Source organism: Ostrea edulis, chromosome 7 (assembly GCF_947568905.1).
Source record: "Ostrea edulis chromosome 7, xbOstEdul1.1, whole genome shotgun sequence".
NCBI classification, from domain to species: Eukaryota; Metazoa; Mollusca; class Bivalvia; order Ostreida; family Ostreidae; genus Ostrea; species Ostrea edulis.
The window spans coordinates 20,529,022-20,552,237 of NC_079170.1; the positions used below are offsets into that span (position 1 = coordinate 20,529,022).

A 23,216-nucleotide genomic window follows, 5' to 3' on the forward strand; every position below is an offset into this window, starting at 1 on the left:
ATATGCTGGTTCTAGCGATCCAAATTGAAGACAAATTAACGTCATTATCGTGACCAATTTCAGAATGTGTAACATCAGATATACAATTAACTTTTTTTACATGGACACTATCAGTAACCGAAAATGTGAATATAACATGTACATTCACCGATCTCATACATCCTAAAATGAATATGAAATTAAGGGTAGGGAAAACTTGGACCCCTGAATATACTAAAGGTGGAATCAGCAGCCTAGGAAGGATGGTATCCCTTTTTGATCGGTCAACCTCCGCCCTCCATGATCCATATCCATTGAGAAATTCGTTGTTAAAAAGTACGTAAAGAATGGTCTAGTCATTCGCATGAAGCACGTCAGACTACAATGGCAGGTTGTATTTGCAATTTAGATCATTAAAACGACCATATAATTTGCGAATTGCTGATTTTAAACGAGACTGTTAAAAGCCCTGTTCATGTAGCATCAACTAGTTTAGTAGATTGTCTCAAGTTTAAACTTGATAATTTGCAGATGTTCTTGCATTTCTAATCAGTTGGGATAACAAATTACATCCGTCTATCGATCAGTGATGTAATTTTGTGTTAAATATGTTTCGATAAATCGAGTGCATGTGTTTTTGTGCGCGTGTTTCGGGATGGGGGTTGGGGGTAGTAAGTGAAGAAGCAATACACTCACTATAAAGTCTACGGTTGAATTATGTATTTAATACAAAACATGCAACAAAATTTGTTAAACATCTTTCCATGTATATGATGCAAAAAACATGAAAAGCAGGGGCCCAATATCATAGTTAACAGAGTATGTTTACAATGAGATCAAAACCTTCTCAGATATCGCTAATTCCTGCCAAGAATGGAGCACCATCAGGCTTATGATGGGTGTGGTCAGTCGAAAGGTAATGCTTACACTTCCAAGGCCCTTGATTCCACCGCTGGTATACTCAAGGGTACGTACTTGCCCAACTCTTCAATTTGTATTCCTGAAAAGAGTTATGAGATGATTGATCACTGTTCGTTATCTTCACCGTTCATTAAATTGATAACTATTTGTTATCTTCAGCTTCCATAAACGTACCGGAATGGAAATCGGGAAAACATAAATGGAACCTGACTATAGTACGGGGTAAATCCCACTATGTACACGTAACCAGATCTGTGGTGTCAAAGACACATTGTGAAGACATTGCGGGGGTATTATATGACCAGTAATCCAAGGGAATGCTGGTTAGCGAAAGAGGCTGCTAGACAGTGCTGGTTGTATTCGTCCTGTTATGAGAGTGATCAGTGTTCGTTATCGTCACCGTTCATTGAGTAATTAACCAACAAAGTTCTTGCTACTGCACTGAACGTCTAAATCCGAGTGAGAAATGACTGTACTGTGAATGTTCATATTTGCTTCCACGAGACCCGGTCATTTGTTTCACCCAGTGTACATAGTAAAGAACACAATACAGTGATGAATTGAATTTATCGTAAGCAGAAAACCAGATTTAGACGAAAATCTTTAGGGCACATCCTCAATCAGTTCTTCAATCATTCCACAGCTTCATCCCCAATCTTAATTCTACAAACATTTTAAAGCTTCCGTACTCGATTTGTAAGACTCATCGTGAGAAATGCCCAGTTTGCATGAAAGTACTTTAGAATGACAATAGTTGTTTCAATGACATTGGGTATTCGAGGTTGACACATATTTGCGTACCAGAGAATTTTATCAAAGGTAATTATGCATTTGGGAAGAACTTAATTCCATAAGATTTTCGAAGCGTTAGTACCAGATGCGAAAGCCCCATTATGAGCACTTCCAAACATAGTATGTTGAAAGGTTGATCCATTGCATGATGCCCTTCTCAAAACACCATGGCGTAAATTCTTTTTGCATTAACCATTAGAGTTTGCATACATTAAGTTATTATGTCCATGTATATTTCTCTGCAATTTCATTTCTTGAGTTGCAAAATATACCTCATTCCATCTAAAACATTTTGGTAGCATCGTTGTAGGACATCATTCTACAGGGGGTGTTTGAACTGCAATTAAACACCTGTTATTGCCCAGTAGCTCAAAATAGAAATCTTATTCTTTCCAAATGGTGCAAGATCTAATTTGTTATAATAGATTAGAATAAAGTTACGTGCATTCAAAACCTTGTCTAATAAATCGTAAAATAACAAAACCTCCATATTTTTATCAAATTATTTGCCTAATGGATGGTTTTATCTAACTGACATATTTTAAAATGTCCATTTAAAACTATTAAAATAACATTTTTTTTTATTTTCATAAATGGTTTTATTTTAAAGAATAGAACTTCAATCTTAATCTTGGCATATTCTAAGAAAATATTAATTGCATAATTCCAATTGGAGGAATTTTGAACCTCAAAATATGGTGTGTGTTTTTGTTTTTTTTTTTTTGTTTTTTTTTTTTTTTGTTGTTGTAGCAAATTGACAAAACGCTTTTCCATTATCCAAAAAATGTACAGGAGAGGAAATCCATCAATGATAATTGACAGCTTCCGTCACTCATTCAGGATATAGGGCTCAGTGCAGGTGTGACCGGTCAACAGGGATGCTTGCTCCTCCTACGTACATGATCCCAGCTCTGGTGTGTCCAGGGATCCGTATTTGCCCAACTATTTCTTTTATATACACTTCACAAGAGATGCTTTGGGTATTCATTTAATAAAATCTTGGTGTAGCGATCCACCAATGCTGATAATAATAATATAATTATTATTATTTGCAAATGAAAGGAGAAGATAACGAACAGTGATCGATCTCATAACTCCTATAAACAATAAAAACTATATAGTTGGGCAATCGTGCTATCCAAATTTAAGCAGAAATCGTCATGCAAATATTCAGCAAGCTATGGAATATCTCCCTCCGTGCCAATGATTTCTAAGGTGTGACGTTATCAAAAGTAAAATCTGATATTGTGCTTAACAGATAACATTCTTTGCACTTTGACATTCTATCATGACCATTGTATTACAATGATTGAGTATAACTTTAATGTTGAATACTAATATTGTATTTGGATATTCGTATTTGGAACACACTGTTCGTTATGCATGGTTATACCCGTGCTGATATTTGATATTGTTATGGATTATCCAAAATGCCACAATTCGAAAAATCAATAAGAGAAATCAAAGACATAACAGTTTATTTACATTTAATTTGCAATGGTAAATGTGAAAGAAAAATTATCAATTGCAGTCCAGTCTCCAGCATGGTTACATCCAATGCTATGCTAAAGAGTGATATTGCCTCAACAGTAGAGTATATTGATTTTAGATGACAATTCTTTAAAGTTTTAGAACCACTGAAGTACAAGTAAACCGGTTATTAACTCATCACATTTTTATTGAACTACCCTAAACGCTGTTCTAAGAATGCAAGGTGAAGATAACGAACAGTGATCAGTCTCATAACTCCTATAAGCAATACAAAATAGATAGTTGGGCAAACACGGACACCTGGACACACCAGAGGTGGGATCAGGTGCCTAGGAGGAGTAAGCATCCCCTGTTGACCGGTCACACCCGCCGCGAGCCCCATATCCTGATCAGGTAAACGGAGTTATCCGCAGTCAAAATTAGTGTGCCAAGAACGGCTTAACAATCGGTATGAAACACATCAGACAGCATTTGACCCAATGCAAGGTTGTATTGACGAACTAGATCGGTATAACGACCATAGAATTTGCGAAATGCTGACTTCAATCGAGACTGTTGAAATCCCTCTACTATCAACTTGTTTGTCAGTAGCTTACCTCGATTTAAAAACTGACTATACCCAGAACAAGCTCTTGCATATCGAATCAGTTGAGATATATAAACACCATATGCAGGTGATAATGGAATATTGCTACATAAATGTGGGAAGTTGACGATGGAGAAGCTGAAATCATCCCGTTTGTCATACAGTTGAGTTGTTAGTTTGCCGTTAATGTTTACTTTCAATAAAATATCGAAGTATGAAGCAGAAGTGGACGACTCTGTGGTGTCCTTTATTTCGAGCTCACAGGGATATATCAAATATCAAATATAACGTCTTTTTTAGATTATCAGAACCTATATCACATGTGTACTTCAGAGCAATATGTACATGTTTACAAGGATATGTTTTTCAGCCACGTCAATAATGTATTCCTGCATTATTATTGATAAAGTGTTGGTTCACCATAGTTTTTGTCAAACTTTTCTTAGATAATATCAGCCACAATTGTCTATTCGATCTATTGCGGTAAACTCGAAATAAAAGTCATCACAAAGCTTTCAATAATTGAATGTTTATTGAATTTGATGTGAATGACAAACTGTTACTTTAATATGACAAGCGGAGTTACTTCAGATTCCCTATCGTAATTTTCCCAAATGTACGCAGCAATGTCCCATTACTCCCTGTAGCAATATCCCCAGTATTCTTAATTTATGTCTCTCAGCTGATTCAATATCGAGTGCATGTTCTGTCTATAATCAATTTTAAAATTGAGGCAAGCTGCTGATAAGGAATGTTACAGGAGTTATAGCAGTCTAGTTTTAAGTCAACTTTACGTAAATATCCATAATCATTATATTGATTTAATTTATAAACAAACCTTGTTATGAGGCCAAATGCTATCTGATGTGATTCATACCAATCGTTAGGCCGTTCTTTGTATACTGCCTATGATTACGAATTACTCTCTTTATCTGTTCAAAATGCAAGCGGATGTGACCGGTGGACAGGGGATACTACTCCCTCATGTATATGATTCTATATCTGATGTTCTAAGGGGTTCGTGTTGAACCTACTCTTAATTCTATATTCTTTGTAGGATTTATGACATTGATCAATGCTCGCTATATTCAATTTTTTCATTTACCTACTGTGGCCATATAAAAAGAAGTTTATAATACATTAAATCATATTTCAGATGTTGCACTCTCTGAAATTGCTGACGATGATAGCATCAATTTACCTGGAATTCGGGACGCCAGAAGAAGAATGTTAACAAATAAACTATAAATTATTAGCCTACCAGCCAATCAAAAATGTGTATGTATAGTATAAATGCGAAGCAGTTTACCACCAAATTAAGCAGAGAAACGTTTGTTCCCTGTACCATTATTGCAACTTCGATTTCTAAAGGTAAAGCTTTCAATCATTATTCAGTTTTATCCTTGCAGGTACTAAACGCATTTGACTTAACGGTGTAGGGAGTTTGACAGCTTTCTTGTTCCCTTCAATTCGAGATTTAGTTACAATATTGCGGTTTTTCTTAATGATATTTACCTTCATGCACATTTCGATTCGATATATCCCAGTGAACTTGTTATAACAGACAGGATAGACTCTTTCAGATCTGCTTCAAATTTTGTATTGTACATTGAAGTTAACGGCAAACAAACGGTCAAATTTTATGATAAACGGAATGAATATTTCTCCATTTCAACTTCCGATATATATGTATCAATATACCATTATCACCTGCAAATTCTGTTGTATCTCACCTGATTTGATACACAGGAGCAGGATAAGCGATGAAAAAACAAGGTAGACTACTGATAAGAATAATATTGAAAATACAGCTCCACTGTGGTTTCAACAGTCTTGTTTAAAGTCAACATCTCGCAAATGTTGTGGTTATCATAATGAACATTTTGGTAAATACAACCTAGGTCGAATGCTGTTTGACGTGTTTCATACTAGTCGTTAGGCCGCTCTTTATATACCGAATTTGACTGCAGACTACCCCATTTACCTGATTTAGATATAGAGGTCACGACGGAAGTGACCGGTCAAAAGGATGTGTCTACTTCTGCTAGACACCTGATCCAACGACTGGTATTTCAAGGGTTATGTGTTTCTCTTACTTTCAATTTTGTATTATCTATAGTCGTTATATTCATTGTCTTCTCTTTTTTTCAATCCATGTATAATTATTCTCAACGTTGTGTAATAGTTAAACGTTCAATTCCTGATCGCTCTTGAATACGGGACTTTCGATATACGGATCCACTCGACTTTTATCGCGCGAAGAACGTCAATTTTAGGGCATGTCATTTCCGGATTACAATAATAACTAAGTAAACAAACATGGAATTCTTCAATTGCTATCAAATTCCTGCATTCAAATGCTATCTTTGAAAGAAAGGAATTACTACAACCATTTTATAGGGAAATGCATTTGATTAAAATATGCGAGCTGGCGAGGGAAATAAATCTAGGGGATATCTTGAGGATATCGGTAAAACCTCACGCCTTGCATCCAATAATACGTGTCTAAATGCACATTTTCACTCCATCTAATTTACACTCAGGTACTAGGCACCAATAGTGACTCGGATCGTCAGTGTGGGATTGCGCATAGCTCTTTGCTGACCGTCTGCTACCTAAACACCATTTGTATCGATGTCAATTTTGCCCTAAAATTGGTTATTATCACGTGACCGTGGTGTGTAAACGTCAAATATAATCGGTCGTTCCGGCACATCTCGAAAGTTCCGTATATAACAATCCCTTTTGGTGAAATGTTCAAAGCCCAAAATCAGTGTTTACGTTGAAGTTATATTTTTTGAATGGAATGTTAACCATTAATTACCATGGAACAGATTGAAAACGGATTTCATGATGATATTTATCATTCAATCGTTATCATACATTACGTTTTATCTTAATGATTTCCATGCATGCGCGGATGACAACTTTTAAATTCCAATGGATTTAGTTCGGCATACAAATGACATAAAAAGCAGAACTAATCATCGTAATTTCTATTACACACATTTACTACTATTTTTCAAATATGGTCAAAATATCGAGGATGATATTTCATGCGATTGATCACTGTTCGTTGTCTTCATCTTTCATGTAGGAAACATTGAAAGAGAATAATGCTTCAAAAATCACCATATTATTTAATTGAGTGATATTATTTATTTTCAATATTTCTCTTTAGATGTACATAAGAGCTTTGCTTGTTCTGGTGTGCCTCCTCTCGTTGATGATTGCGGACCACCCTGCCCAAAGTTTAGGTGCTTGTGGGACATCTGATGTTTGTTCAGGATGCATATTGCAATGCAAGGCGAAGGGATACTGGACTGGCTCATGCAGACAAATGTTTAGTTGCCCAAAGGGAACAAAATACCGATGCAGTTGTTTGAGAAGACGTCATTGATGTAAAACAGAAACCCAAGAGCAAGAAGTGACAACTTATGAAATAAATCGTTAGCAATGCAGATATCAAAATTGTTCTTTATATTAAACAACTTAACGACATGTGAAGGTGATGTCGTAAAAACCCATGTAAAATTGTTTAACGATGCTTCAATGTGTGGTAATCCTTCAAACATCATCTGAACCTGACGTAACGGGATTTGTGTGCAAGGTGAAGATAACGAACAGTGATGAAAATGCATCTTAATTCTTAATGTGAATGTGAAGGAACGAGAAAGTGCCATAAAGAGAACCCCAAAAAGGTTTAATAAAAACCCATGCGTTTTGATTATATCATCCTTTAAGAGCCACAATTAAGAACAAATTTTCTTATCATAGGTTTAACATGTAACTGAGTACCCTAGTCTCTTACCCTTGGTTTCGAACTTTCTGCCAGTGTCGATCTGCATGTTTGTAATTACTAAATAATGAGATTAGTTATCCAAGGTTGAAGAATCGATTAAAAAAAGAAATAGTGCATGTTAATAATTTACCATATAGGCCAAAGGGAAATTAATTTCACGTTCCGATACCTATTTCGGGGAAAATGTACATATTGACACCCTGAATGCAGCAAAGCAATTTCCTCTCGTGCATATCGGAACTATATAACATTAAACTCAAGTTACTTTACTACGCTGGCGATGTTGAAGTACTCCAAGTATATAGACATACGCTCAATACCTCAGATTCCTTGATATGTCACCAGTGCAAGGTGAAGATAACGAACAGTGATCAATCTCATAACTCCTACAAGCAATACAAAATAGAGTCTACACTTTCAAAATCAACAACGAATGAACAAAACTCATTAAGGAGGTTAATTGGGAATTCTTTAGGAAGGCAAATAAAATAAACACGATATTGATCGATTCTTAATGAAGAATTACGGTTATTGTCTTTTTATCAAACGATTAACTTTAAATAGGAAGCCTTTTAATCTAACTTTTCAGCACATTCCCTATGCCATAGAAGTATGGATATCCGCCCATGCGCACATGGAAGGCGAAAACAACGAATAGTGATCAATCTCATATCAACGTTACAAAATAAAGAGTTGGCCAAACAGGGACCTCTGGGTATACCAGATATGGGGGTAGGTGCCTTGGAGGAGTCTGGATCCCCTGTCGATCGGTCGCATCTGCCATGAGCCCTCTATCTTGATCAGGTAAAGGGAATTATCTGTAATCAAAATCAATGTGTCAAGAACAGCTTAACAATCGACATGAAACACATCAGACAACATTTGATCCAATGATAGCTTGCACTGGTAAAGTAGATAGGAATAACGACTATAGAATTTGCGAAATGCTGATTTTAAACGAGACTGTTGAAACACCTGCACCATCAACTTGTTTGTCAGTAGCCTGCCTCGATTTAAAAACTGACCATACGCAGAACAAGCTCTTGCGTATCGAATAAGTTGAGAGATATGAACACCATATGTAGGTGATACGTGTAATGAAATACTGCTACATTGATATGGGGAGTCGACTATAGTTGGTTGTTAGTTTGCCGTTAATATCAATCTGATGTGACTCCACACGGAATGTCTCCATGTGTAGTGACATAACATTACCGGAGCGGATCAAAGATCTTATTTTAATCAGATTGGCTTAAAGTAAGCGTTTACCAAATGATATGATCGTTTTAATGATCTAAATTTTATAAACAATAGGTCGATCTTTACTACCCATTTTGACTATGGATTACGAGTATTCCGTTACCTAATTAAAATATATAAAACTCTTGGTGGATTCGGCCTGTCAACAAGGAATATTGAATCCTCATAGGCGAATCCACCTCTATTGTGTTCAGGGTCCAATGTTTGACCTCTCAATTGTATAATCTTTATAGTATTTATGAGATTGATCACGGTTGGTTATTTTCACTTCTTCGTATGAGAAACATGAAAATCATAAGAAAAATATATTTGAATCCTAGGAACAAATAGTACGCTATCGCACAGTAATATAAACATGTGTCACTTGTACTAATTATATATGTTATGCATATGTTCGAAACATACATGTACGTTGTATGCCCTTTTCATGTCTGATATATTTATCGAAACATATGCTAATCATGTTACACTTTACTTGTTTACAATAGTCCCAGACGCTTGACCTCCATTTCTTAATGGAAGTGTCCTATACTGTCTTGAATATGGTCGTTAGAGGCCACGATGCACGCATATATTCTGTCAGAGCATTAAAACAACCTCTATCATCCTGTAGTTCACAGTATACAATGTAAATAAACAAAAAGGACAAGCATTTAATGAATTCCAGCCAGTTTAGTAACAGTTAAACATAACTATTATTCGAGCACGTCTTTTTCTATGTACGTTTAGTTCATTCGGAAATTTAGAAATAAGAAACAGGGTAGTTAATAAATAATTACCAATAAGGTAAATGCATGTAAATACTGAAGTAAACATAATTACCTTACAATTGGTCATTTCGAATTTCCAAATGTTCGGCTTTTATTTGTCGAAATGCGCACACGATTGGACAAAACACACCCACGACTGGAGTCGTCTCTCTCTCTCTCTCTCTCTCTCTCTCTCTCTCTCTCTCTCTCTTAATTATGACGAATCTTATCCTAGTCTCCAGGTTTATATACCTTCCTTAATAGCCGATTCGTCATGACGGTTGACAATAGTATAAATCAGTATACATGTACTACAGAATCACTGAATTATCTTTATGGAACATGAGGAAACATCAATAGAAAGGAAAGGACGAACAACACACCTATCGGAACATATGAGTATATGATAGTGAAAATAATAAGTAACTTACGCCTAGAATATCTTCTTAGCTTCACACTCTGATGGCAATTTCCCGTCATTTGCAATATATCATATTAAATATATGTTACCTTACAAATTTGCGTATTGTCATCAATCATTGTCGTGAAATCGAGAAATTACAATGACTGTCTCTATAATGCCAGAACTAGCTGCGTAAATAGGAAGAATGACATTGTTTGAACATATGGACAGACGCAAATAAAATATATGTCATAAAAAGTAAATTGAGGAAGAGTTAAGTTATGTATGTGCATTGTACACACGCATTGTTTGATATCATATGGACGTCTATTTGCAATGGTTATCAAGTTACGGAAAATAACCATAATTTATAGGTTTAGTATTATTTGCAATTTATTGTAACACCCTGAGAGCATCGATATATTTTTTATATAAATGTTAATGTGCTGTATTATTCTAAACCCCGAGTCATATCCTGCTTGGAGACATATTAAGGTAAAACGAAAGCGTCCAATATGTATGATAACATTTAATTAGTTAATGTTGATAACAATCCTGATTTTACAGTAACGTCAAAATAAGAAACAAACGAATAAGATAACGAACGTTTCCCGGTATTTTTCAACAATTGTTTTCTATTTTCTTTGTGTAGTAAAACAGCTTCAGATCTACAAAACAAAACCCGCCTTATATAAGTACATTTTTATTGGATGAATCGTAAAATAATGATGGTAGCAGTAAATATCGTATAATTATCCTATAAGATTGACATTTGTTTTGTCTGTGAAGACTAATATCGGTTGTTCTATAATAAAGTGTAAACTCACCAAAGTCTTTTCTTAGAATCATTCTCTAAAAGGGTAGAGAAAGTGTTCAGATCCAGAATAATTTTTATCACTGTTGTACTCCTAATTTTTACCTGAAAGAACAATGCATTCAATATGAAAAGAAAGTTTGGGTATGTAGTATACTTATACGATAACAAATTACAAAATTTCGTATCAATTGAATGGATGAAATTTTAAACAATGCTAATGTATTTTTCTATACATTTCTAATACCTCGTTCACACGGATGTGCATTAAATTTTACTTTGCATTAAATTTGATGCGAAGTAAAATAATGCGCATTATATTAATTCGAATTAAATAGCGTTCACACGGCGTAATATCTAATGAGAAGTAAACTAATGCGCATTAAATTCGAATGCATCTCTGAATTAAAGGATGCGTGAATAAATAAATAAATAAAAGAATAGGCTATATCATTGACAGTCATTTAATAGATATTTTAGTGAATATTGTGTAGATACAGAATTCATTGTTCAAAAGACTATATATGATTATGTTAACAATATACATGCAATTGATCTACATACCAAGGAATTTTGTCGTGTTTGTTTTATATGTTCCCAAGAAATTACTTGTTATTTCCTCTGACGACCAGCATTCACTCTAGACAATATATTGCGTCTTCATAAGCCCAGTTTTAAAAAAAACATCGGAACGTCTCTTTCATCATTCCGCTGATTATTGTGGTGACGTATTTTTTAATTACTAATACATGTTATAAATCTACAATGACGTCATATGGCATGCATTTTTTAATAATGAGCATCATATTTTATTAAGATGTAAAAGAGAAAATCGTTACTATTTGAAAACATTTTTTGTCGTTTTAAAAGCCATTCTTTCCATATGTATTACTCATTATGCCTATGCAGAGCACATATTTACGTCCGACATTATCTAGGCCTAATGACATGCTGTTTGTTTGTATTTTGTTTCGTGATTATTATCTTGTTGAGTAGTTTTTCGCACAATACTAACATTGATATACATAGCTGACCACGGCTATGATTTATGTGACTCAAATTTGCCATTACGCATTCTTCTACATTTAATACTCATTTGTTTTGCTTTGTGTTCACAGGAGCTAATGCGAAGTAAATTTAATTCGCATTAAATCGCGACGTAAGTTTTGATTCGGAGTAAACTAATGCACATTAAAATCTCCATGTGGACGCGGTTCAGATTTAATTCGCATTAAACGTTTGACGAAAATCAAATTCTTCATGTGAACAAGACATACATTTATTAAAATATCAACGTTTGCTAGAATATAAATTTCACTCATCAAAACTATGTCACTCATGAAATGTATCAATGCCAGAGCCACTAATTAACTTAATGTTCCCATCTTTGTAATGAAGTATGGTACGTCTGTGGGCGTTTATCGGAAGGAATTTAATGAAATTAAAAACTAATCTATTTGGAACAAATGTGCGTGTACATAATTATTATACATAGACACGATCTATGATTTATTATTGTCATTCATAAGTAATGAAATCTTTAAATTACTAACACAGACCGTCCCGATCTTTTTTAATTATAATATTTTAGACACCTGAACATACAACAAACAATGTGCGTGCACTAGGATAACGAGGAGAGAATATATACTCTGCCACGCATGCTCACTAGTATATTGACACTGACATGTAATATACAACAAGTATACACATGTCAGCCACATGCCTTGCAATTTAGAACTTGTCTTGTATGAGTAACAGTCCATGGAAACGAGTGTGTTTTCTTAATACATCACTTTTTTGAAAATTGAAAATTGTTACGACAATTATCTAACTTATACATCACGAATGCTGCAAAATTAATTCAAAAACATAGCTTTAAAGCCCAGTACTAAGTTTAAGATTGTAACAGATGATTCCTGCAAGTTTACCCTTAGTTTATTACAATGCCATAAAACTTGTTTTCGTTTTTGTTTTTGCATTTGCAACTTCGTGTTCTAGTCTCATCGTTTCAACACTTTTGATTTCCTGCGTAAGCAAGGCCTGAAACAACAATACTTGAAAGTTACAACAATGAGTGAAACAATATTTAATTAAAGACATTCGTCTACATATTTAAAAGGTTATAGATGGGAAGTCGATAGTACAGCAAGACGAGTTAGATCTCTTGAAGATATATAAAAGTATAAATCATATTGATTTTTTTTTAGTTCTGCAAATAACATGTTTGTGTAGTCTTGTTGTTTGGAAAGTATCCTTTATTTTGAATTTTCATGTTGATATTGGTGCAAAATATTAGACGTAATATTTTGTGTTTAGCCTCAATAATCATTGCGCTTAATTGCAAACAATTGCGTTTAAACGCAATCTTTTGCCATTAAACGTTCTGATTGGGGGGGGGGGTGATTATGATGACGTTTCTCTTCCAATGGAATCATTTCGGCATACAAATGACACAAGGGGAAAAACAATTATTCTAATTACTATAACATGTTCGTTTCTATATCAGTACATATGAGATATAGGAAACATTTAAGGAATTCAAGTGATTGATCACCAAATTAAATTAGATAATTTAGTTTCATTGGTTTTCTTCAGATGATCTCAAGAGCCTTGCTTGTCGTGCTATGTCTGTTCTCGCTGATGATTGCAGAGCACTCTGTCCAAGGCCAAGGTTCTTGTTGGACATTTAGTGGATGTGAACGATGCAAAGTGCGATGCACAAACAGGGGATTTCGGCGTGGGCACTGCGAATACTATGCGACTAAGTGTCCAAGAGGAAGGCATTGGAATTGCACATGTTGGAACTAATTTGATTGATATAAACAAAACCTGTATCAATTCATACAATAAATTGAAAGTATTGAAAGAAATGAAAATAGTTACTTATACTGTAATGTAAATGCGGTAACAACCCATGTAAAAAATTTACTTCAATGTGAGGTAATTTTTTAACGTCATGTGAATGTATCATGAAGAATATGTAGAAAATGTGTGATAGATATCCCACACATTTTAAGTATATCATCCGTGGGCATGAATTGTGCTTTTTAGCTAACTCACCTGTTTTTATATTCCTATGAAGTAGAATTTATTCAAAACCTTCTAAATGAGAAGAAAAAAATCTTGTTGTGGCTTTCAAATCAACAGTTAGAGATATCGACGATGTATCATCAAATTACAATAATAATTTTCATTCATATGTCGATTCAATATATCCATGTTAACTCGAAATAAAAGACACCACAGAGTCGTCTACTTCTGCTTCAAACTGAAATATTTTATTGAAAGTAGATATTAACTGCAAACTAACAACCCAACATTATTAAAAAACGGGATGATTTCAACTTCTCCACCATCAACTTCCCATATTTATGTCGTAATATTCCATTATCACTTGCATATGGTATTTATATATCTCAACTGATTCGATACGCAAGAGTTTGTTCTGCGTATGGTCAGTTTATAAATCGAATCAGGCCGCTGACAGAAAAAGTTGATGGTACGGGTGTTCCAATAGTCTCTATTGACGTCAGCATTTCGCAAATTATATGGTCGTTATAGTGATGTAGTTCGTCAATAAACCTATCATTGGGTCAAAAATGTCTTGTTTCATACCATTGTTAGGCCATTCCCGGTACACTGATTTTGACTACGGATGACTCCGTTTTTCTGATCCAGATATATGACTAACGGCGGGTGTGACCGGTCAACAACGGATGCTTACTCCTCCTAAACACTTGATCACACCTCTGGTTTATTCAGGGGCCGTTATTACTCAACACTCTACTTTGTATTTCTTATAGGAGTATTGAGATTGATCAATTTTCGTTATATTCACCTTTCATGAGATACCAAAAAAAAAAAGTCTACCAAAGGTACAAAGCGACAAAAAATGTTTTTCATTACACAATTTTGAATTTGTTGGATCCAGTAATGAATTGCTCACTGTTTTATGAATATTATTATTTTATTCGGAAGAACATATAATGAATTCCACACGAAATATATGATAGGATATGTGCTACACTTACACGATAGCAATGTACAAAACGTATCAATTACATGGATGAAATTTGAGACAATATTAATGTATTTTTCTATATATTCCAAAATTTAGTTAATCATCAATGTTTCCTAGAATATAAAATTCACTTTTCAAAAATATGTCGCACATAAAATATATCAATGTCAAAGCCACTGATCAAGTTAATGAAAGGTGAAGATAACGAATAGTGATCAATGCAAGGTGAAGATAACGAACAGTGATCAATCTCATAACTCCTATAAACAATACAAAATAAATAGGTGGGGAAACACGAACCCCTAGACACACCATGGTTTTAGTGAGGTATGGTTGATCTTCGGGCGTTTGACTAACGAAATAAAAAATTACGAATCTAGTCGAGACAAAAAATATAATTTGTTATTGTCATTGGCAACTAATGCAATCTTTTAAAAAACTTAAAATAAACACAGAACGTACCGAAATTTTCTAGTCGTAATTTGTTCGTTAAGAGTCAATGAATATTTCTTTGAATCTTCCAGACACCTGAACAATCAACAAGCAATATGAGTGTGCTATGATAACGAGGAGAGAATACATACTCTGTCGCGCATGCTCACTAGTATATGAACACTGACATGCAAAATACAAAAAACATACACATATCAACAGTATGAATAAAAGTCCATGGAAACTAATAACAGAAAAAAATGGATACTAGGATATCTTATTTGCAAACAACACACCTTTTTATCATTCCGGGAAAAGGCACACATACACATTGAGAGCTTGTATCACTCTTTTGATGGTAAAATGATACTTCAAAACAGGTGTTTTGACGAGCTATTAAATACAACTGGTGTAATTAGCTCCCTTAAGCAAGCTACATGCATTTACTTTATCATAGTTTTTAAAACGTGAATACTGATACTATGCATTAAAGTAACATTTGATGAGCTTCATACTGCTTCATATTTTTGATTTCATTGTACATGAATGTCAGAGGCAAATCATAATCTCAACTTAATGACAAATGGGATGATGTTAGATTTTCTGTTGTAAACTTTGCATTTTTATGTAGCAATATTCCGTTATCACTTACATGTGGTGTTTATGTTTCTCATATATGATTCAAAACGCGGGAGCATGTTTTACGTAGGATCAATTTTTGAATTGAGGCAGGCTACTGATAAAATAAGTTGATGTTACAGGAGTTTCTCAACGGTCGTTATTTCGATCTAATTTAAAAATACAATATGTCATAGGTGTCTGATGTGCTTCAAACGAATTGCTTGGCAATTCTTTGCATACTGATTTTGACTAAAGATTACTCAGTCTGTTCAAGGTAGAGTTCACGGGCAACAGGGGATGGTCCTAAACACCTGATCCCACTTCTGATATATCCAGGTATATGTTTGCACTATTTTCAATTTCGAAATACTTTATGATATATCTTATCAATCATTGTTTGTTATCTTCACATTTACTAATGATGACCATATATAAGTTAACATAAACTGTGTCAGATTTTCGGAAATTGTTGACGATAATAGCATCAACGTTTTTTGAATTTGGATCGCCAGAAGTAGAAAATTAACAAATGAACTATGATTCATTATTTTAATATCCAATTAGGACTTATGTGTAAAATATAAATACGCCATATTTCACTGCTAAAATCATCAAACAGATACACGTCTCACCCCTGTGCCGTTATCACAATTGCGATTTCTAAAGGTAGGACTTTCAATATTTTCTAGTTTTATGCTTGCAAGTACGTAACGGAATTGACTTGAGTATAGTGAATTGGACATCATGGTGTGGATTTTAACTCGATTGATTATATCTTGTTTAATGTCTCTCTCAAGATTTTTTCACTCATATGAAGACGTCGCCAAAACTGGTGAAGGGCTTCAAATTTAGGCCTATGATCGGCTCTTGTGGCCATTGAGCAGTGAGAGTTATTTAGCCTGCCACACCTACTGTAATACGGAATATCCGTTTTTAAGGTCATATCCAAGGACCCGTGAAGTTCACATCTGATGCCAAGCGTTTGGGGATTGAACTGTCACTGCCTGTTTTGACGACTAATGTATGTCGTGGCCGGGATCTGAACCCCGGCTTTCCGCATGCGGGGCGAATGCTTTAACCTCTAAACCACCGCGGAATTGAGATTCATCGACATTGTGTTATATTATAAATTATTTACATTTACTCATATGTCGATTTGATATATCCCTGTGGACTCGACTAATTGATTGATTAATTGATTATATAGTGTTTAACGTCCTACTTGAGAATTTTGCACGGTGTTATAGAGCCAGACTACCCCCATAGTGAGACTTCCCCTCGAAAGGCTGGCTCTAGAGAGAGCCTTCCCCCCCGGGGGGATCACTCTAGAGCCAGACCCTCCCCCCCCCCCGAGCCAGCCTTCCCCCCGCGGAAGTCTGACTCTAGAGCGAGCCTTCCCCCTACGGAAATCTTGCTCTAGAGTGAGCCTTCCCCCCAGAAGTATGGCTCTAGAGTGAGCCTTCCCCCTGGTAATCTCGCTCTAGAGTGAGCCTCCCACTAGCAGACTTGCTATAGAATAAACCTTACCCCCAGGGAGAAGATTCACTCTAGAGCCATAACACCCTCTTGAAGTCTCGCTCTAGAGGGACACCCCCGCTTTCATCCCTTCCTATGCAAACTACATCTGTATGAAATAAATTTTAGTTTATCGGGCAGGGAATTACTTACCTACCTACCTCTCTACCTATACCTACCTACTTTTTAATTTTTTTATTTTTGTATTTTCAACACATTTATACATACAAACATTCAAACTGTAATCTATACACTCACTCACTCACACTTGCAATTATTCTGTGCACTTTCTGTATCCATAATAACAGTGAATTGTATATAGGATATATACATGTATAATATATACATACACACAGAAATATATATACATACGTAAATATACATATGTACACATTCAAAGATAAAAGTGATTATTTTATCTTTCATATAAATGTATTATGATTTTCAATAAACTACTTATCCCTTACATTATCATACAATGCCCATTTACCAAACATTTTGGATTTGCTATGAAATACATTCTGACAATATTTTTCTAAATTTCTATAGTATTTAAACAAATTAATTGCATCTGACAATTTGGGTTTTGAGTCCTGTGATCTGGAGTAATAAATGTGCTTTCTTTGCTAACAAAAGAAGAAAATTTTCCAAACAACATCAATATTGCCAAGTAACACACTTCTTTTTGTGATTTTATAACCTTTGACAAATGCATTGTACCATTTCACAAAATCTCTCCAGAAGGCAGATACATACACACAGTTCTAAAAAAAACTATGAGTGACTGTTTTTCTTTCACTTTTGCAAAATGAACACATGAAGTCATTATCTACAAGTTTAAGTTTGCGAAGGAAAGAGTTTGTAGCTATATAACACATAAGAATACGGTATTGAAGACAAATTAATATTGTTTCTTTTGTGCATAATGATGCATTCGTATAATGAAATTCCCAACATTTTTCTGAAATAGTTTCACTGAGATATTTAGTTTTCCACTTCTCTCATTTGAATTGTGAGGCTATGAACTCCTTTTCCTTCAAAACTTGATATAAAAATTTAACATAAGAACTAGAGTTCATTTTCTGTACAGTACACTGATTTGGACTCAACAATTCATGATGTACTTTGCATTGTTTTTAAAATCAACAATTTGTCTTTTAATTCCAATCCCAAGGTGTAATAACTTGCATTCCCAAAGAAGAAAGACGCTATATAAAAACAATGGCGACCAATATCACTATTAAATGTTGATTACAAAATTGGTTCTAGTGCCATAGCAAATCGTTTTAAAGAAAGTACTAAAAAGTATCCTAAGTGACTCGCAGAAGGGTTTTATAAAGGGACGGTTTATTGGTGAAAACACTCGTTTTTTGTATGATTTTATTGATTATCTAAAAAAGAAAAATCAGCCAGGATTGTTATTATTATTAGATTTTGAAAAAGCGTTTGATTCATTGGAATGGGATTTTATTGTGAAGGCACTCAGGTCCTTCAATTTTGGGGAATCTATTGTAAAATGGTTTCTTACTCTATACACCTCTAGTACCAGTTGTATAATTAACAATGAAAACTTGAATAAATTATTCAGTCTTGAACGCGGTTGTAGACGAGGAGATCCATTGACACCATATATCTTTATTATTACAGTAGAAATGTTGGCAAAAGCACTCAAAGAAAATCGAAATATGAAGGGCGTAGCTGGCTGGAAAATAAAACAAATTAGGCCAGTATGCGGACGACCCTTTATGAACGTTAGATGGCAGTGAAAAATCACTTAGAGAATCTATGAGAGTTATTGATATGTTTAGAATGATTTCTGGACTACGTTTAAATATTTCAAAATCAAAAGCAATTTGGTTGGGGAGCAAATCAGGTTCGGTGGAAACTTTGTGTAATGATCTGACAATGAAATGGGGAAATAGCAATTTTAAGCTCCTCGGAATAGTATTTACAAACAATCTGAAAGACATGACTTTATGTAATTATCAATCTAAAATCAACGCCATTAAAGAATTGCTAGGTTTGTGGACTAAACGGGATTTAACTCCAATATAGGTAAAATCACAATTATCAAAACTTTAGCACTCCCAAAGCTCATACACTTATTTTCAGCATTGCCTGGAAGAGTTGAATAAAATATTTTTTAAATTCATTTGGGGATACAAGGTAGAAAAGTTGAAAAGAATTACAATTGCGGGTAATTATGATGAAGGGGGACTAAATATGGTACATTTGGCATCTTGTACATATTATATTAAGCTGATATGGGTCAAAAGGTACCTTGCTGATAATGAGGGTATATGGCAACATATGTTGCATACTATTTTAAATCTTAGAAATGTGGATTTCATTTTTCACCTATCCAAAGAAAAACTTAATGAATTTGTAGATCATATTGGCAATGTGTTTTGGAAAGATGTGTTTAAAGCTCTATCAAGAGTTAAAGAAAGTTCTCTTTCTGCTAAAGATTATTTGAATTTAGATATAAGAAACTTAGTTGATATTAAAAAATGGAATTTTAATACAAATTGGGTTGCCAGAGGCATTAAGACTTTGAATGACTTAGTTTTGCAGAATGAAACATTCAAATACTTTACTGATGTAAAAGATGTGGTTGGTACAAAGAACTTTTTGAGCTATTATTGTCTTATTTCAAAAATACCCTACCTACCAACTTACCTACCTCTCAACCTGAAGTGTACAAGTTTAAAAGCATAACCAATATTTGTACGCAGATGAGAAGAAACATAAATTCGAAATTTCCTCATTTAATTTTCCAAACTTCTAAAACTAACCAAGGCATAGGTCTTGTGTGAGTCAAAGTTCAAGGTCTATAGGTTAAATAAAATGGCTTATCAATTACAATGTGTTTTATTCAACGTTTTCTTCTCTTGAGTTTGATGAACGACTTAAACTTAATCATTTAATGCCCTGATGAAAAAGGTCTTGCTGTCTAAACTATCTCGATAAAGTGATATTAGTTTACCAGTAATAAATGGAGGGGGAAGTCCTGCTATTGTGGGAAGTCTGACTCTACAACTAGTGATAGAGTAAGTCTACCCACGGGGAAGTATGGCTCTGGAGTGCGACTTCCCCGGGGGTTCTCCTGCTCTAGAGTGAGCCTTCCCCAGGGGAAGGCTGACTCTAGAGCCAGGCTTTCGGGGGAAGGCTCACTGAAGAGCCAGGCTTCCGGGGGGAAGTCTCGTTATGGGGGAAGGCTCACTCTACAACACCGGTAAAGGACTGCAAAATTTAAGTATATCTTCGGCGCTTATGGCCTTTGAGGAGGGAAAGATCTTTATTATGTCACACCTGCTGTAACATATGCCATTGGGTTTTGCCGTATCGTTTGAAGAACCGCCCCATTTAGTCGCCCTTTACGATAAGGAAGGGACTATCAAGTAGCTATTCTAACCCGTATCCCAGCGGAATCGTAGTGGACTCAAAACAAGAACATTAAAGAATCTTCAACATCTGCGTCACATTGGAATTTGTATTGAACATAAAAGTTAACGTCAGTTCTGATGCGATACGTCAGAGCATGTTCTGTAATGAAAAACCAAGAAAGGCTACCGGTAGATAAATTCATATTACGGTTGTTTCAACAGTATTGTTGAAAGTCAATATTAATTAAAGAATCCGCCTGATAGATACCCCCCCCCCCCCCCCCTAAAAAAACTGGCTGTAATATCAGGTCCATGATTCATTGCAGTGAATAAAAGACACAAGCAACGTTTACCAATTTATTCATATAACAGCAATGTCACATTCAACAGCAATGTCACATTCGGGATATACTGAAATGGGATATACTGAAATGGACAATATCAGCCGCATGACAATGTTTTGGGGTAACTAGGGAGTCGCCCAGTGAGTCAGTTTAACGTAACTTCTAAGGGGTACAGTGGGGATGGGTGGGCGAGTAAACATTCAGTGCCAAACCTGAACGGACGCAAGCGTTCTAAGGAGGTAAGTGAGACCTGCCCTTCTCACCCTGTCCCCTGCAGTGCTACTTGGTATGTAGACTATCATGTTGGACATAAGCCCTTAACATACATCAGACTGTAGCATCCCCTCACTGAAATTAGGTGGGTGTGGCCCCAACCGTCCCCGGTGGGGTCCCACTATTAGTTTACTTGTTCTAACTTTTACGACTCTTAGTACTGTACAATGCCCCCGGCTTTAGATGCAGGTGAGAGAAAACAATCAGGTTTTGGAGCAGACACAGTCATCACACACCATTACCGACTCCCCAGGTAGGCCACAGACATTGAAACAGTGTCCCCCACAAAAAACTTTCAGCATTAAAAAAACCTGGGTGAAACTCAAAATACAATAAAGAGTTACATGGGTAAGAATAAATATATTTGACCAAACAACAGTCACTTGAACCTAGAGTTGCTCAAAAATCACAGTAATACACTCAATTGACAAACAGCAACAAGCATGAAATCTTAGATCACTTGTGCAGCGGGTAAGAGACACCTTGACGTTTGAAAAATTATTCCAAGGCCGCTTGAATATTGTTGAGAAATAATTGATTTCCCAGGTCCGACAGGTGAGTGCAAGGTGAAGATAACGAACAGTGATCAATCTCATAACTCCTACAAGCAATACAAAATAGATAGTTGGGCAAACACGGACCCCTGGAGTGTCATCTGTTCGGAACAGTTCAATTTCTATAGCCTTTACAACATGACCGTGTCCAATGTACAAACCTCTTACCTGGGTAGCCATGGATTTTCTCATGCTACTATTAATTCTTATCCTCTTTTCGTTGATTTTGTTACCAGCATCAAGAAAGGCAAAATGCCAATACCTTCTAGGTAGGATAGCCACGCCCTGTTTCTGGAAAAAAAGTATATGTGAATATCCCCAATTTGCTTATTAGTTGCCATGCCAATACGGAAACGGACCTGGAATTGCCAGATTGTTGCAGTAATGACAAAGCTTTTGAAGGACTGCCTGGAACTGCTAACATGCCATAGGAGTGCCATTCGCATAAAACGATTAGTATATTAATATAGGGGGAAGTATAAGCTGGCAGATACTCATTTGGTTGTCCACAAAGGAGGAAATACATTTGCAGATATGTGGGATTTCCTGGTTGATGTAAAAAAAAACAAAAAAACAACCAACGGAATGTTTAATTTAAACAATACATTGAAAGTAACGCAATTATGAAAATAGTCATTTACACCATACGACTGAAAAAAGTAAATGTGGCACTGCAGTATGTCGTAACAACACATGTGATATTCTTTAATGATACTTTAATCTGAGGTAACGGCACATGTGAAATCATTCAGCAACATCTCAACGTGACGTAACGGGATATATATAGTTCTTTAAGGTCATGTAAATATGTCATAAGGAGAACCCAGAAAATATGTAATACATATTAATGATAACGATAATGTATATGATGTGGGAAATTTGACTAATCCACAAGGAAATAACGTGAATGTGATGCGACTCTTTCCCAATACCCAAAGACGAAAACGCAGTCACGGACATCGTTCATATAAAAGACCAAGTATAAATGATGTCACGTTTGATTCACTTTTGCCTCACGTCAACAGACAATTAGGTCCACATCATATTCGTACAAAACTTTATACCATTGAGGGTTTTACACAGGTTATTTGAAGAAGCTATGGCTAGTCTATACTTGGATTTTTCAACACCTGAATATAGACTGAACTCTATGATTATGGATGCTACCTGTCACAGGCTCTATAAACCAGCACGGACCATGGATGATATTCCTTACAAATCATTCTGCCAGTTCCGTAACCTCAAATTTACAAACAAAGGAATAGATGTC

General features: G+C 35.3%; 4 long non-coding RNA genes across 4 annotated transcripts; 2 read left to right on the forward strand and 2 right to left on the reverse strand.

Moving 5' to 3' along the window:
- The first annotated feature begins 4,924 nt into the window (after positions 1-4,924).
- LOC125655541 (uncharacterized) lies at positions 4,925-7,232 on the forward strand. Its single transcript, XR_007362784.2, has 2 exons — positions 4,925-5,140; positions 6,951-7,232. It is a non-coding gene; the product is annotated as an uncharacterized LOC125655541 (long non-coding RNA).
- Positions 7,215-10,134, reverse strand: LOC125655547 (uncharacterized). The gene is made up of 3 exons (XR_008796719.1): positions 10,012-10,134; positions 8,293-8,389; positions 7,215-7,957 (listed from the first exon to the last, which is right to left on the reverse strand). It is a non-coding gene; the product is annotated as an uncharacterized LOC125655547 (long non-coding RNA).
- A 286-nt stretch (positions 10,135-10,420) lies between these two features.
- On the forward strand, positions 10,421-13,670 carry LOC130047903 (uncharacterized). The gene is made up of 2 exons (XR_008796720.1): positions 10,421-10,478; positions 13,396-13,670. It is a non-coding gene; the product is annotated as an uncharacterized LOC130047903 (long non-coding RNA).
- On the reverse strand, positions 10,593-22,205 carry LOC125655549 (uncharacterized). Its single transcript, XR_007362792.2, has 3 exons — positions 22,115-22,205; positions 10,811-10,902; positions 10,593-10,651 (listed from the first exon to the last, which is right to left on the reverse strand). It is a non-coding gene; the product is annotated as an uncharacterized LOC125655549 (long non-coding RNA).
- Positions 22,206-23,216: the final 1,011 nt, after the last annotated feature.